Source organism: Perca flavescens, chromosome 6 (assembly GCF_004354835.1).
Source record: "Perca flavescens isolate YP-PL-M2 chromosome 6, PFLA_1.0, whole genome shotgun sequence".
Classification (NCBI taxonomy): domain Eukaryota; kingdom Metazoa; phylum Chordata; class Actinopteri; order Perciformes; family Percidae; genus Perca; species Perca flavescens.
The window spans coordinates 7,094,863-7,112,771 of NC_041336.1; the positions used below are offsets into that span (position 1 = coordinate 7,094,863).

General features: G+C 36.8%; 1 long non-coding RNA gene across 1 annotated transcript; it reads left to right on the top strand.

The window, feature by feature from the left end:
- Positions 1–12,718: 12,718 nt before the first annotated feature.
- LOC114556643 (uncharacterized) lies at positions 12,719–15,664 on the top strand. The gene is made up of 4 exons (XR_003692719.1): positions 12,719–12,913; positions 13,992–14,068; positions 14,173–14,340; positions 15,632–15,664. It is a non-coding gene; the product is annotated as an uncharacterized LOC114556643 (long non-coding RNA).
- Positions 15,665–17,909: the final 2,245 nt, after the last annotated feature.

Consider the following 17,909-nt stretch of genomic DNA (forward strand, 5'->3'; position numbering starts at 1 on the left):
CATTTCATAAGCTGCATCAGACCCAATTAAACTGGCTCCCAATTTCCTTTTATACATTTTCAAATATAAAATACTATTTATACTATGGCTTGGCTCTTGTAATATTTAAATAGTGAACTAGTGATGCAGATATCAATAACCCCTGTGAGTGATATCAAGAATTAACTTTGGTACAAGTGAACATGTAATTCCTGATAGAATAGACATTGGTAGGTAAAAATTAACTAAAGGGCCCTACTAGTAAAAATAATCAAGAATTCACATTGCAAATAGTAAAAAAAATCGAATTCTTGATATCAAAAATACATGAACTGAATGAATAAAAGCTAAATTGGCTTGCCATAGCATGTTAAAGTTTTTATTTATTTATCATTATGCATGTTGAAGCAATTCTTGATTTATGGTTATTATTTACTGAGGGATGTGAATCCATATTGACCAGTATGTCCAGCTAATCAACATTTTAAATTCAATATAGCCTATAAATCAATGTCAAATTGTCAATACATTGCTTTCCATCTTGCATAATTAGTGCAGTTGTTAATTACACATTGTCTGAGACTAGAAAATCACTGTCTTAAAAGTATGTATAATGTGTGATGAGGAGTGCCATCATTCACGCCCATATATTGTAGCCTACAGTCTGTCTGTTCTTCACATATATTTCTGCTTGAAAAATGCATGTTTCATTTTGTGCACGCGCCTAACGCATGATAACACACCCAACGCGGTTCTCTTTTCCGAGCTGCAGTAAACATACACCGTTGAACTTTTATCGTTTATCAAATGTAATAAATAATTCTATTTTACTCTCACTTTTGTTAGGCACAAAGTCACAAAACATTAGCAGCTAGACACAGACCAAGAGATGCACTGCCTGCCTGCCCAGCTAGGTTAGCAAGACCGAAAAAAAGACAATAAAAATGCACATAAACATAACTTTACTTTACTGACATCAAACTTGGAGAGGAGAGAACACAAGTTTACCTGTTGGTTGTTCCCACAATTCACTCTCATGGTGTTTTTTTTTCCTCTTTTCGTGACCAGAAGGATAGTTTCGCTTCATTTTGTCATGGATGTTGAAAACATTAATTGACGCGCTATGACACGAGGGGTAGGCGGGGCCTCGAGTAATTTGCGGGGCCCTACGCAGCTTGCATAGTGAGCGTGTAGAGCGGATCGGTTCTGATTACGCCCGCAATTGCTTGTGAAGCTTTTTAACTCCGAAAAGGCAGATATTCACAGGTTCACGTTAATCTTATAATGGATATTTGTGTTGTGTTATTTAAATAAACGATGGAGGAAATAAACTCCTCTTGTCCCCGAGTCTCTTGAAAGAGCTCCAGCCAGCTGACAGCGGGGTCTGTGAGCTTCAGCTGGCTGCCGCGTCCGAACAAATGTGTAAGTCGCCATCAATTTTCATAAAACTACCCATATGCTGTCTCTATATAACAGAGTTATAGCAGATGAAAATTATAAAAAGTTTTCATGGCAATCCACTACGGCACACTCCTGATCTAGAATCTAGAATCGATTGCTTTTTCCTTCGGCTCCCGGATGTTAACACTGATTTTATTCATTACATTTTGCAGTTGAATTTGGCATATTCCCTATTGAATTTTAGCAAGTTAAAAATATATTAGTTGAATTTTATACACTGTATTTTGCATCTGAATTTGGTATATTTGATTTTTTTATTTGCATTTCATATTCTGAATTTGTGTAACTTAGAAAATTAGGTGAAGATGAGTTGTTGAACATTTGAAGACTAAAATTTTGAAGTACAAATTTAAGATACATAATTTCAATGCATAAATATATTCACTGCTAGAAATTCAATGGCTTTTTAAATTTCATAATCCAATGAAAGAGATTTACTTCCTTAGGATTGTTAACGTTGGCTAGCTTGCTAATTCCACCCACCGTGCTTTCATGCTACACACTGGTTATAGAAAATGAGCCGAACAAAGTCAGTCATCTAAATATAAAACAGCTTTGCCAGCCTACTACTACACATATCTGCTACAAGTACAATGTTGTATGTATTATCTGTGTCTCATCAAATATTGCTCTTAAGAAATTTTTATTTTAGTGTCCTCCCCATCTGTTAGATGAGATTTACACCAATGAACACAGTTATTAAATTGAAATGTATTTCCTCCAGGTTTGAACACTGTGAGTCTGTAGATCACAGTGTGATTATTTAGTTATAGTGTCTAAATATCTGATAACTGTTTCTCTGTTGTCAGACTACACTCAATTACTACACCCAGGGTAGTTCAGAAACTGTTGGATACTGGTTTGGCCTGAGAGCTGAAGGTGGGAGATGGAAGTGGATTGATGGAAGTAATCTGACTGTAAGGTAAGAGACACATTCCTAAACACTTTGAATCATAAAATCTATCAGCCTTGATCTAAACATCATGTTCTTCTCTCAGCTACTGGACACCACAACTACCTCCTCCTGCTGCTGATGGTCAGTGTGTAATGTCTGTCCAGAACAATAAATGGATATCAGTGGGCTGTACTGAGAAAAAACGATGGATCTGCATAATGAAGGCTTTATCTGTTTAAACACTGCAGTCAGACTCTGCATGATAATATCAACTGGCTTATACATATCAAACTGTAAAGTCTTCTACTTCACAATTTTAATGTTTTGTCTTCAGAACTAAAAATGTTCAGGGGATTTATTTTTGTAGAAAAAGAATAAATATTTACAGAGAATTATTTTGTAAAGCTGTTTGTGTGTCTCATTAAAAAAAACAGACACTTAGATTTACATGCATTTAGATATTTGATTATATAGGTATGCTAATGTAAGTCTGTGAAACATACAGTGACTAGACTGAAGGGACACTGTTATCATTGATACCTGTTGAATGGGCTTTTGTTCTGCTTTGTTAGAGATGTGATGCTTATAATTAGTATATCAGCAGATTGATGACAGGGACAGACAGACTGCTCAGTTTCCTGTCTCCTATGTATCATGGAACATATATTGTTGCTACTCATTGGCCAAAATGGGGACACTGCATCACTTGTTCTCAACAGAATGTCCTCAGAGCTTTTTGCTTCAGCATGTTAGGAATATTAACGTGTAAAATGTTTTCTATTTATCTATCTAGAAAAAAGTTCGTTTTATAACATTAAATAAAAACGCTGCGACACTTTGTTGTTATTGTCTTTTTCTTACATAATGCTGTTTGAAAATAATTTCACCAGTGTAGAATGAACAACATAATTCAGGAATTTGCAACATCATTGAACAGGATGTGTGAGACAAGCAGACTGAAAGAAAAAATGACAATCACAACCATAACCTGAATAAAATAGGGCACAACCTCAAATCAGACCATCACAGTGGAGCAGACGGCCTCCTAACAGCTCTCATACAGGACTGCAGCAGGACTTTAAACATTTGTTCAGGATCAACAGAAAACCACAGGAGGAAATTGGTACTTTAAAATATTATAAGGTTTATGTGTGTGGATGTAATCATTATCTAATATGTCCGCTCTACCAATTGAACTATCCATGAAGCCCTGTTTCTATGTGACATTTTATATTGTTGCCACAGATAAGCCAACAGCCAACACTGAATGAAAAATCTGTCACATGTTTTTTTTTTATTGTAAATGTCAGCACGCTTTAATCAACAGAGGAGGAACAGCCGTATTCAGGATGCTGTAACATGTTTAATCCAGATGAGACAGAAGCAGATCTGGTCTCAGTGGGTTCGCTGCATTTAGAGTTTACATGTTCCCTCATGTTCACATGGGTTTCCTCCCACAGTCCAAACACGGGCAGGTCAATCTGTTTCTGCCTTTCATGCAGTGCATGCTGGGATATGCTCCTGTAAACAGACATAAGCAGGTACAGGGGAGGAGAGATGGATGTTTGTTCTCAGTATGATGAACAATGATCTTCTGTGTGAACAATTATTGATTTTTTCATTCATCATTATTGCTTAAGAATATGTGATAATTAGCTGTGTTGAAAGTTTGAATGTTTAAGAGCTCATCAATACATCACTGTGTCCATCAATGCTGCTCGTCTTAATGTAGATATTTATTCTCACCATGTTTGGTCACAAAACAACAAACACCACCATCACGTTATTGATCACGGTTTGACCATAAAGTAGAAATGAATGTTTGTCAGATGGGTCTTTATTCACAGCAGAAAGAAATGATTGACTCTCTTTGATTATGATAAAAGTTATGGTGGATTGATGAAAGGTCGACTGCCTGACTGACTTTGTTCCCCCTGTGGTCGTACCAAAACAGACTCTGTGCGTGCAATTCACTTCCTCTTCACAACAACAAGGTTATTTAACCTGATAATTTGGGAAAACGACAGTCACAACCTGGAAGTAGAAGTCCAGTAAAGAGTCTCACAGCGGAGCAGACGGCCTCCTAACAGCTCTCATACAGGACTGCAGCAGGACTTTAAACATTTGTTCAGGATGAAGAGAAGACCACAGGATAAAGCTGGTACTTCTACATATTCTCATCTTTATGTGTGTACCTGTAATACATTATCTACTGTATTCATGTACCAGGATGTTGTCTACATTCTTTGGGTTTTGTAATGTTAGATGCTTTTGATTGCAAAACTCTAGCACCAAGGTTTATTAAAATGCCTAAAGGAATTATGATTTTTCCACTCTGCTCAACACACTGGGAATGTTATGATTTCATTTCAGAACTAAAACCATATCTGTACCTGTGTGGTTTTTAGTTCTGCTTTAGTTTGATATCGAGGACTACAGGTGAATTCAATCAGGAGAGACTTTGTTTGCAGATATGCAAAAATATTTATTGTACAACTTTATAATAAAATGTACAAAGTCTTTTGGAGATTAGACTCCATCGAATTAATAATATTTTTAAAGGGGTGGAGAACAGGAACATAACCCCCCGATGGAGTCTAGACACTGGTGGCGGTGGAGAAAGAGACCAGAGACCAGACCGAAGAGGCAACGGATCGGTCAGCCGGGAGAAACACGATGAGGGGGGGAGGAGGAGGGTCGAGCGCTTTGCCTGAAATGACAGCTGACAGCACAGGGAGAGAACAGATTTAAAGCAGAGTTGTAATGCTGTGATTGGCCCTTGCATTTTGTGGCCAAGTCTGATTGGTTTAACTGAAAGCATCGCTTCTGAACAGCTGATTTGATTTAAGAAGAAAGGGTAGTGATTGGGTTAATGACGTCTTCCTGAAAGAATGTGTGCTGAGCTTCATCAGAACAAAATGAGATCAAAATAGGCTGACTGTTTCTTAGAGAATGTAATGTCTCTTTATCTGCAGGTTGAAACTTTACTCCAGTGTGTTCTACATATTGGCAGTAAAACTGCATATAAACATATGAACATTTGTGTTTGATGTTGATCTTTCAGAGGAAATCAAGGAAGAAGCTGACTATGTTAATGTACCAGCATGCACTGTGGGTAAAGTAGCAGCCCCTCCAGGTACTACTGTATATTTATATTTATGTATAGTATATATCATTTGTGTTTTTTTGCAATGTGAGATGCTTCTGATGCTTTACAACAGCACCAACGGGTTTTAAAATTCCCAAATTCATTCTGACTTTTCTACTCTGCTCAACACATAGGGAATAATAAGATGTCATGTATTTGTTTCTCAGAGAAAACAGAGAGGAGCTGTCTTTTAACAGCACTGTGGATAGAATGGCAGCCAGCTCAAGTATATTGTAAATGATGGTCTCATCAGAAAGAAATATGTATTAATGAGCAGAGGTTTTTTAAAGTGTGAGGCGGGCCTCCCCATGTAGACTCCAAACAGTTTCAGTAGAGGTTCAGTGAATGGAAGTGAAAAAATTCATTTCATTTCATTTTTTATTTATTAAACAGGAAAAGATTAAAGACGATCGGGCCTGACTCAGTGTAAAACTGATTTTCAGCAGGTTCCTGCTCTGCAGAACATAAACACCACATACACAACAAAAACTCCTAGACAGAACAGTAACAAACACACAGACCAGGAGACTGAGCAACAGGGCAAAGACATAAAGCTGACTTAATGGTCGCAGGTATACCTCGCCATTAAATAGCGAGCAAATGTTAATTTAAATGATGTTATTGATGTTAAAGTTCTGATGTGCTGTGGAATGTAATTCCAGACTTTAGTGAGCACATAGGAAAAAGATCTCTGTCCATAACAGTTTTAAAAGCCGGTAAAGGCAAAAGTCCATTTGTAGCAGATCTCGTAATGCGCTCGGACCTTGAACTGGGTTTTGGAACCTACGTAGACAGAGCAGCTACAGTGTGACCATTTAAAATTTGATAATACAGTTTTATCCCATGGCTTAATTTATAATTCTCAAATGTCAAGGCATTACACAGAGATAGTGCAGTACAGTGGTGAGTCCACCCAGGAAGCCTAACATGTAGCTTATAGGCTTTGTTATAGAGTCTTATTACTGGTTCAAGAATCTCATTTGTTGTAAGTGACCAAACAGGTAAACAATACGACAAAGTGGACATAATGATGGCATGAAGATAAGTCTTTGAGACAGAGAGCAGCAAATATGGTCTAATTTTACTATTAACAAATAACTAATTATGACTTTTAACAAAAGAAGATCATAAAGAATAGCCTAAATGTGTGTGTTGTTGCTGTTTTCCCCACTTTCCTAGAGTCAGAAACTAATCAATGCCTTACAGAGACTTATTTGATGTACCTGGTGTAGTCTGAAGTTATGTCAAACAGCAATATGAGGCTGTTTTGGCTCAATTGTTGAGTGTCTATGGGATCATATCAGGATCATATAGGCATCACAGTCTCAGACTTTGGAAACCCCTGACTTACAGTATTACGGAAAAGCTAATTTTTTATTTTTAAACGGATGATTTGATTTTGTCTCATGTGTCTTCAGTCTCAGCAGAAAGATATTTGATTGTGATAAGAAGTCCCAGTTGAAAAGCTGGAGTTGAAAGGTGAACTGCAGCAGCGTGAGGAGATGTTGCAGACAAACAGTGAGGGTTAAATCCTTCACAATGACTCAGCATTAGCTGCTAACCAAACAACAACTCTGTCACAACTTTAAAGAGGAACTGAAAACATATGTTTATCTTTCAGAGGAAGTCATAGAAGGAGATAACTATGTGAATGCACCAGCATGCACTGTGGATAAAGTGGCAGCCCCTCCAGGTACATTTTCACACATTCAAAATTGTTAATAATAAGATTTATTTATTAATATTATTATAAAAAATTAATATTATGACGACTCAACCAGAAATGCTGCACTTTAAACTTCTTATGCATGTCATGTATGCATTATGCAACAGACGGTTGTTTTTTTTGTCAATAAAAGTGATAAACAATCTCCTCTGGCTCTTTTGTCCTTTCTGACCCTTCCAGTTTCAAGTAAACTGATGGACAAATGTCCACACAGCAGTTTAAAAGGAGACTGAATGGGATTTAGAGCCCAATGTTCAATCAGAATTACAACACTGCTATTAATGTGCGGAATATTGAAGTTTAACATATAAACATATAATTATTATATAAAAATGTGATAGTGATGGAGATTTAAAATATGAGTGTTTAAAAGCTCAGCTTGTGGAAATTGAAGTATATTTACAAGAGGCAATTTCTCACGTTGAGCACACGAGTGCGTGTGTCGTTTATTTTTTAGCAAGAACACAACTCTATGAGGAAAAAGGCGCTGACCAACAACAAACCCCCGTAGCGTCTAACGTCATCACGCATTCAGAACATTTAAAGGGGCCGCCGTCCCTGAACAGTCATAATTACATGAAGTGACTAAGGACAGTAAATTACATGTATATGTATTACGTTTATCACTGCATGTAGAACCATATTAAGAACAAGGTGCTGCGTTAATAATCAACAGTGTGTAGAACCACACTTAACAAATAAGGTGAATTATGTATGTCACATTCCCCAAAAGCTCTTTTTATTTCTGTAAGACTTCAAATGTATTCAGACCACCTTTGACTGTTAAATCAACATCATTAACTCAAATGAGTTCTTCTTTTTCTCTCAGACCAGAGGTCTCTCTTCTTCTCTCAGTCTTTTCCACTGATAGCAGTGTGTTGGCTGATACTGTTAGTCATCATGGGCCTTCGTATCTACTGTGAGTACCACTGTCTTAGCTTGTTGTTGGTAGTCCTTATTTAAAGGACAGGTTCACATTTTGTCAAGTCTGTCTCATGTCCATATGCACATAGAAACTCTAATACTTCTCCTCTTCATATTTGCTCTGTACTAAGATGTATTCAAAGGTTTATCAGAAGCTAACATGAGGCTTCATTTCTGCAGCAGAGTGATAGAAACACCAAGAGCACATTTAATGATTAAAAACTTATTTTGACAGATTTATACTAAAGTAGCACTCTGGACTTTGTCCTCTATCTCTTACATTGGAAGTGCATCAGAAAGGGATTTCTTATTCACCAGAATGAACAGGAGGAATAATCAGAGCAAGAAAACCCAGTTTCAGTGTTCAAATAACACCTAACTGTTTATATATATATATATATATATATATATTAGAGCTCCTCGTGACTGGAACTGCCTTCCTGCATCTATTCGCTCGCTTACGTCTTTTCCTCTGTTCCGAACTGCTTTGTTAACACATCTTCAGAATACTTGTCTTTGTTTCTAGCTTTTCAGATTTGCAATTGATATGTGTCATGTTATGGATGTGTGTAGGCTATATATGAATGAGCTTATGTACATAAATGTACATTGTGATGTTAACTTTGTCAGTTATATGTGGGATTATTGTGTTATATGTTACATTAGTCGTTTCTCAAACATTTTACATGTGATAGGGATGGGGGTAGGGATATTGAGAGCTTATGTGTGTATAGTTTGGGCATGCGTGTTTTTTATTATTATTATGTTCTTTTTTTCTTTTTTTTTGTTCTTTTTTGTTCTCTTTTCTGTTTGATTGTATCTACTCTGTTGTTCTGCTGTTCTGTTGTTTTGTACATGATCCTGAGGACCCCCATGAAAACGAGATGCTGCATCTCATGGGGTTGATCCTCTAATAAATGTTCATAAATAAATAAATAAATAAATAAGATAGATTTGAAACATGTGAATCCATCCTGTAATGGATGGATGTCTATTATTATTATAATGTAAACAAGGTGCATCACTAATACAATGAAAACTACATTATCACTATAACTAAGAAGCTAATTTTCATTTTGCAGTTGATACACTAAGTCATCAGAGCGATGAAAGTGAGCTGATGGCTGTCAATCATAACCTGACAAACCTGAACAACAAACTCAGCTTAGACAATGAAAAGGTGAAGAGGGACAACAACAATCTGACAGTCCAGTTGGGCAACCTGACAAACCTCAACAACAAACTCAACTTAGACAATGAAAAGGTGAAGAGGGACAACAACAATCTGAAAGAACAAATGCAAGACATGGTGATCACTCAAGCTCAGTGGAGCATTGATGTCTACTGCCCCCAAAAAAATTACGGTATGTTCAGATCCCATTAATTAAGTTGAAAAATCATCAATAATAATATAAATATCATATTGCAGTAATGTTGTTTATTGGTTGGTCTCTGTTGTTTCAGTGAGACAGTGTAAAGCCTGTCAGGAGGGCTGGTTCCTCATCGGGTCTACCTGCTATGTGTATCATGACGCTCCTCTTCCTCATCAGAAAACCTGGGAAGAAGCTCGAGAAGAATGCAGAGGAAAGGGTTCAGATCTGGTTGTTGTACATAGTCAAGAGGAACAGGTAATGAGAAAACTGTGGACATTTTTATGAAACAATTATTACATTGAAATGTATTTTTTGTTGGTCTAAACACACTGAATCTGTACACTAACAAGAACCTGAAACTGAAAGAAAAGAAACAAAAACCTTAAAACATTACAAAAACACAACAAAGAACATTAAAAACCTTTAACTGTAAATAATAATTGCCATTTTGAAAAAAAATTAAATTGTTTTCACAGAAGACCATTTAATATTCATTTTAGGTTCCCAAATATTAATATTTTACGTTCTATGTAAACTGTTAAATTCAAGTTATACATTTCTTAGATTAGATCAAATATGGTTTTACAGATGTAACTATCCTTTATTAAATATGTAGAAGCAAAACAGGTCACAAGATGTTTTGTCAAATTAAAGCTACAAACTATATTTTCTTTATTGAAAATGAGTGTTTTAACAAGAAAGATATTTTACAGCATTTCTTTGGTGTCCCAGCTGCCAGATTATTACATTTTTTGCAGGATTTTTTTTAACATTGTAGATAACAGTGTGATTATTTAGTTATAGTGTTTAAATATCTGATAACGGTTTCTCTCTTCTCAGACTACACTCAATAGATTCAGCGAGGGTAGTTCAGGAACTGTTGGATACTGGTTTGGCCTGAGAGCTGAAGGTGGGAGATGGAAGTGGATTGATGGAAGTAATCTGACTGTAAGGTAAGAGACACATTCCTAAACACTTTGAATCATAAAATCTATCAGCCTTGATCTAAACATCATGTTCTTCCTTCAGCTACTGGACACCACAACCTCCTCCTCCTACTGATGGTCAGTGTGTAATGTCTGTCCAGAACGTAGGATGGATGTCAATGAACTGTACTGAGAAAAAACAATGGATCTGCAAAATGAAGACTTTATCTGTTTAAACACTGCAGTCAGACTTGAGAAGGTTACTGGATTCTCTGTATGATAATATCAACTGGCTTATGAATATTAAATGTGTGTTTCTCTCTGCATCTTTGTTAGAGATAGTGATTAAAGGTTTTATACCAGATTGATGAAAGTCAACAACTTCTTTAGGATGTAGGAAGGATGGCTTTTTTGCACAAGTATAGAAAATGGTAAATTAGCATAGCTCTTTGAGTAGGCTAAATGTTTACTGTACATTTGTCTTTTAATTGTTTTAACCCTGTGCTTGTTTTGTGTCTCTGTTGTAACTCTTGCAGCAATGTCTCCCTGTGTCAAAAATGAATTTCTCCTTGGGGAGACTAATAAAGATACTTTGACTTTGACTTTAAAGTTTCCTGTTTGCTCTTGTCATTTTAAAATTTAAATTGTTGCAGCAGGGGGCACTGCATCTCATTTTTTTCCCAGTTTTGGCAGCAGACATATGCACTATTCTTTTAGCCATTTTAAAAATAAAATGTGTACAAATCTGTACATTATTTAGGAAACACATGATAGCTGCCAAAGAAAAGAAGTATCCTGTGACATCATGCTGTTCTCTAACTTTCTTCATCATTCTGAAACAAGGACACAACAGATGTTGAGGCTCATTCATTTTCACTCTTGCAACCTAAAAAAGAGGCAACAGTTGTTACATAATACAGGTAGGGTCACTTTGGGGTAAACAACAAAACCTATTAATACAAAAAAAATTAATACAGTTTACAGAATCAATGTTTAGCTGACACATCTGCTACATTTAAATTGAAATGCCATAATATTAATTATAATACATTTATTTATATAGTGCTTTACATGGTACTCAAAGACACTTTACAGTAAAACCAGCACATATAGCACATTAAAAACAGATACGCAATACAACCAACACATAAAACAAGCATATTAAAAGCAATTAAAATAATCTGGGTTGCTCTAATTGCAAATCCGTCCTGATTACAGATAGTATTCATATTGAGTCTAAGTAACAAATCTGGGTGCTGTTCATGAGACCTGTAGGGCAGAATAGTGTTACACTTACACTTAATTTAAAAAATGTAGCAGTACAGTGTTTTGTCTTTTGCTTGTCATGCTTTGACTGCAAGCAACCGCTTTTAAATGTTGACATTGAGCATAATATTCATCTTTTGAATCATGGTTCCTTCAATGTGCTCAACATATTGGCAGTAAAACTGCATTTGTGTTTGATGTTGATCTTTCAGAGGAAATCAAAGCAGAAGCTGACTATGTTAATGAACCAGCATGCACTGTGGATAAAGTGACAGCTCCTCCTGCAGGTTCATTATGAACACAATACATTTCACACATGTAAGAGATGTGATTTATGTATTTACAACTCTTTATTTAGTTGTTTGAAAATGATAGGTTGAAGATTGAAAGTGTGAATGTTTAAAAACTCGAGAAGACTGCAGAGATAGATTTAGATTTGGATGTCTAGAGAAAAAGGTCATTAGAAAATGGTTGCATTGGATTGGGCTGAGAGCTGAAGGTGGGAGATGGCGGTGGATTGATTATGACTTTGAATCATAAACTCTATCAGCTTTGATCTAAACATCATGTTCGTCCCTCAGCTCCTTGACACCCCCTCCTACTGACAGTCACTGTGTACACTGTTAGACTTAGCTGTAATTTCTACAGTTACTTACCACAAAATGCCCAGTAAAATACCATCATTTTCTTTTCCGGTTCATTACTGTAATATGCATTGCATTATGGGTAATAACATTTAGTTTACAGTGATTTACTGTATATTTTGAATTTGCGGTAGTCTGCTGTAAAACAACAGCAGTAGTGCTACTGTAGTTGAATAAGACTAACTGAATTTTAAATAAAATTGTTAGTTAATGTTATAGAAGCATAGAAATGAAATGGAAAAATAAAATATCACTATAAAATGAAATACACTTAATTTGTTTTGCTTTTAGCAGTGAAGGTAATTAAAAAATTTAGACATTTTTTTCAGCAGTGTCAATCATTTATTGAGAGAAACAAGAAAGCCATTACGGATATAAATGCTTGACCGCCAGATTTGAACTCTGACCTCTGACCTCAGACTCTGACAACTTCAGAAGAGTAGCGCGTAGTTACTTCAAAGGCGTTGAAAGGAGTAACTTCAGAGGAGTACCGCCCGGTTTGGTCTGTGCGTGTGCGCACCAGAGTCCCGGGTCACACACACTCCTCGAAGAGAGCTGGAGCAGCGTTAAGGTAAGACCAATTTTTGCTAATTCTGTGACATTAAAATTTCTGCTCACAAGCCTTCCCAAGCAGAGACGTAGGTTTAGTTTACCGACCTTCGTCATAGCTAGCTAGGCAAGAGCAAACTGTTAACTATAGTTCATTTTCCCCATGGTGAGGATTAGCTATAATGACGACGTTCGGTAGCCTAAAGCTAACACAACTTGTTTTACACGCGCTGTTAGGGACATCTTTTTCACTTGTCAGACCACCATTATCTTTGTCGGAATTAAAATGTAACCCATATTCTAGAAGTTTAAGGTCAGTAACTGCTAGCTTTTTAGCTTGCTGTTGCCGCATTTTGGCTAACATTACCTACGCTTATGTTGAGTCTGTGGGTTGGTTTGTCAGTGTTTTAGCATGATTAAGCAAAATGTACCGCATTATTAACCTAACATTAGTGGAGGTAAAGTTAACATTAAACCGTTACCTCTACAGTTGCCCATCTAGTTTTAATAGCACCTAATGTTAACATTACATCTTTTTAAAAAACACCAACTCTAAAAGTTATGTCGGGTGACAGGGAAGACGTCTTTAAGTAATGTTAATGTGGAGTATTTGTAGATAGCATTTTTTTCCCCTTGGCTTCAGAGTTTGGCCACTTAAAACCATCAAGATGTCCAGCAAAAACGTGCCCAACGTTACAGTAGTATTGTTGCATTCTGTAATGTGATATCATTGAATTCATCCTTTTTAGTTTATGAGACCTAAGCCAAATATTGTTTAACTCAAAGAATATGATGTTAGGAGTTGAGCGTATTAGCTACCATGGTTTATGCTTTAAGTTTTTCTTCACAAAATAGTGTTGTTGTTAGCTATCTAGCTATCTATTACGTGATTAACCTTTTAATGCATCACATAACATTCTGTGTTACCTAAATTATACTGGTTCCTTGCATACTAATGCATGGCATGCATTTTTTTTTTATCTTGTTGTAATTGTGTTTTATAACACCATGCATGCACTTAAAAATATTAATTTTCATAATTTCATATGTAGAACAACAACCAATTACTTCCAATATGTGAGATGCTTTTCTTTTTTTAGTTTGCAGCCAACCTCGACCAAGATTTCAATTGAGCAGGAGGTCACATTGCCCACCACACCAAGGCGGATCATGCTAGGTACGAGAAATAGTTTGAAGAAGAGGAGGATGTTTTATTAGCCATGTATGTTTGGTATTCTGTGACACACTGTAGATGAGATAAGATGTTTGTTTGTTTTTTAGGAAGAAGTTTGACGTCTTCCACCCATTGGATGGTCAGCATTGAGGGGAAGGTCCTCTTTGAAGCTAACCAACTTAACGCCAGTGCTTTTGTCGTCTTCTTTGGCTCCTTTTATGCGTTCAATCTTGAATATCAAGAGTCAGCATCTACTACACTGGAGTTGGTACAAGGTAAGTAATTATCTGCATAAAGCATTTAAAAGGTAATGGTACATATTTGGACTATATGAGCACTCTATACACTTACTGACAAAGAGAAAACAACTGAGAAAAAGACTTGGGTATATAGAGCCCTATTACTGTGGTAACTTACAGTGAAAACACACCGGGCATGTAAGCGGTGCGCATACCTGCGTAGCGCAGCTATTTTTATTTCAGCGCCTATGTCATCCAATCGATCCGTTCATACTAGTCACGGAGCGGCCACTTCGGCCCGCGAGCTGCAGCAATAATTTCGTGTCATTCGGAAAATGTGTCAAGCAAGGCAGTTACTCACATAGACAGTATATAAGAATGGACCACCAGATCCCGTGTCTCTGGACGGAGACCAGTGAAGGCTATTAGAAGCACTTTTCCAGTGATGGCCAGCTTTACTGCGCAGCCTCCAACTGACAGAGACAACGTAGATGTGACGTGAGCAACATCTCTGAAAGTGTGAAGTCTTCTGGTAGCTGTGCCGAGAGAAATCTCAATCATTCCAAATCTTGCAGAGACGGAGAGCGTAGGTATATGTAAGGAGATAACATAAGAACAGGCTAATTATTGATCACTAACATGCTAGTTAACATTAGTAATTAAACTTAAACCGCTAATGTAAGTCGAAACTGCCTGCGAGCTTTTCCTCTACTATACGGTAATTCCTCTACTATGTGACAGTAAGTCACTTGGTTATGACACAATCGTTAGCCTATTTTTACAAACGTTACAAGCCGTAACGTGAGGTACAAGGTAATGGAGCCTTTTATACATTGTCGTGTTTCTTTAGAAATAAACAATGTCAAACAATGACAAATCAGTGGAATGCTAACGGGAGGTGATCGCTTTGTAGCATCAAAATGGCGCCATAGGAGGTTCGAGTTCTGAAGCGAAGCTTACCCCCTTGATTAATCACATACAGGAAGACCACAGTAGGTTCATGGGGATTTGGGCTGTCTTGACTTCTCACAGCGAGACACATGATCAGGCGCAAGGAGGGAGAGACCGATGGACGGACAGAGAGAGTGACACGGACACATATACTGTATATAGCCTACAATTACCACACTTTTCCCCACAAATCCTGTCTCTTTCTATCGGAGAGAGAGGGCCGAGAGAAGAAGGATGGCTTACGCGTACGTGCCCGGTGTGTTTTCGCTGTGACTTTCTGAACCGAATGTGCTCGCTGGCAGGTTTACTTCCATATATACTGTATATTTAAATATGACTGCTGATGATTATTATGATATATCTTATATATCTTAAGGATCAACCCAGATGAGGGAAGCAAGTGCATGGCGAAGTGGGTACAAGCACTTGTCTGGGAGTTGTCCAAAGAAAGGTGACAAGCATCAGCTCCCAAGTCACCACCTTCCTCCAACGGCTCACCGAGTTTGAGTGGAAGACATCAAACTAGGTAAGCATTTTATTGTGTGATGTAATATAGTTAACATCAGAAAAATGATTACACAGTACGATGAACAGTGCGGCTACGTACCCTGCCTGCTCCAACATCGACAGAACTAAATGCACAGTTACTCGGTCACAGTTACTCAGCAAAAGTTACAAAGTGTTGTTTTAATTTCTAGTTAAAGTTTTCATATGTTTTTTTTGTGTAAGTGACTGATAAGAACAACAATCTTTGAAATTGGTCCAGTATTGAGCAAGAACACTGACCTGCAGCTTGAACCGGGCTCCAATGTAATCATATAGGGCAAATGTGCGTTGTCAATTTCGTCCACTAAAAGTTCAGTTTTGCCACTGACCGTCTTAGATTATTATTCTAAGTGTCTGACAACATTATGGAAAGGATCCCTACAGAGATAGACATTTTAGTTAAAGCGGAAGATCCTTTTGTTTAAACAAGAAACAGCCCTGAAATCACCATCACCAAACCCACCATACGATCAAAAGTTACTGTTTATTTACACCGAGTCTGGTGGGTTTAGCAATAGCAATTTTGGGGATGTTTTTATGATTTAGAAAAAGATCTTACTCTTTAACAGAAGAACTGTTGACCTCGATAGGAATCCTTTCCATAATGTTGTCAGAGATTGTCAAAGATTGTTGTCACTTAGACACAAGAACATAGGAAAATAGGTCCAGGTTGAAAAAAAAGGTAAACTTTAGGATATACTGTATACTGTGGTAAATTTTGTAATTTATTTTATTTCTACTTTTCATGTTTATACAGATGTTTGAGAGGATTGGTCATAAAGATATGCCTTAAAGACATGGAAAAGTCATGAAAATATATTAAAAATGTGTATGAATTCTGAAATTAGAAAATTAATCAAAACATTTTTTTAACTGTGCTGGGACGAAAGTAGAAAGACCTTTGAATTATCTGGGGAGGAAAAACCTTGTAAACTACTACTACTGATCACTGATGTGTTATTTTTTATACTGTCATATTCTATGTTTTTGCAGAAATTGTAAGTCTGTTAACAGTTTAGATGAGATAAACTCATGACCTTTCTCTGCTTCCCATACAGTCCAGGACGGACCACCCCAGCAGATGTGGATCAGCAAGCATGAGTATCATGGGTCCGGCCCCTTCATCGTCCTTAACAAATGCTTCTCAACAGACTGCTTCTCCTTCCCCTCCCCAACCAAATGCCCAACAACTTCACCTCTGTGGTAAACAACCATACCACATTTTTCAAACATACTCAGGATTTCAAAGAAAAAAACAACTGCCGAGATAAAGGATGAACTGATGGCTAGGTTATTAATTAAAAAAATGTGCATGTGTTTTCTTTGAGTCAAATCAAATGGTAACTGCATTGCTCAGACATCAAGGCTGCCCATTGTTTGGCGCATACTTAAACATGGTTGTAGTATTGCTTGTGTGTAAATTGTGTCTGTTTTTTTTTTTTTTATTATCTTGGTCTTGGTATTTGTACCTGTTTTAATACAAAAATAAAAATGTATTACTTTTGTACATGGACTAAAGTCAATTATTTGGAATTTATTAAATTCAATAGCATTTATGTAAAATAATCAATAGTTTGTACTACCAATGCCAAATTGTGTAATATACTGTGAACCACAATTGCATGACAGTTACAGTATAATTTAGGAAATTGTAATTACAGTACAATTACTGTAAGGTTATTATACTGTAAAACCAAGTTACAGTAAGGGTATTATACTGTAAAACTAAGTTACAGTAAGGGTATTATACTGTAAAACTAAGTTACAGTAAGGGTATTATACTGTAAAACTAAGTTACAGTAAGGGTATTATACTGTACAATGGAACTGCGGTAAGGGCATCATACTGTAAATAACATGTACAGTTATGGTACTGTAATGGGTTAGTTACAGTAACTCACTGGCAACACGTTGCCAGTGAGTTACCGCAAATATACAATAAAAAGTCTAACAGTGTAGAGTCTGTCCCAGATGAAGGATGGAAAACAGTGAGCTGTACTGAGAGAGAAAAATGGATCTGCAAAAGAAGGCTCTATCTGTTTAAACACTGCAGTCAGACTCCAGAGAAGAGTACTGGATACTCTGCATGTTAATATCAACCGGACTTCT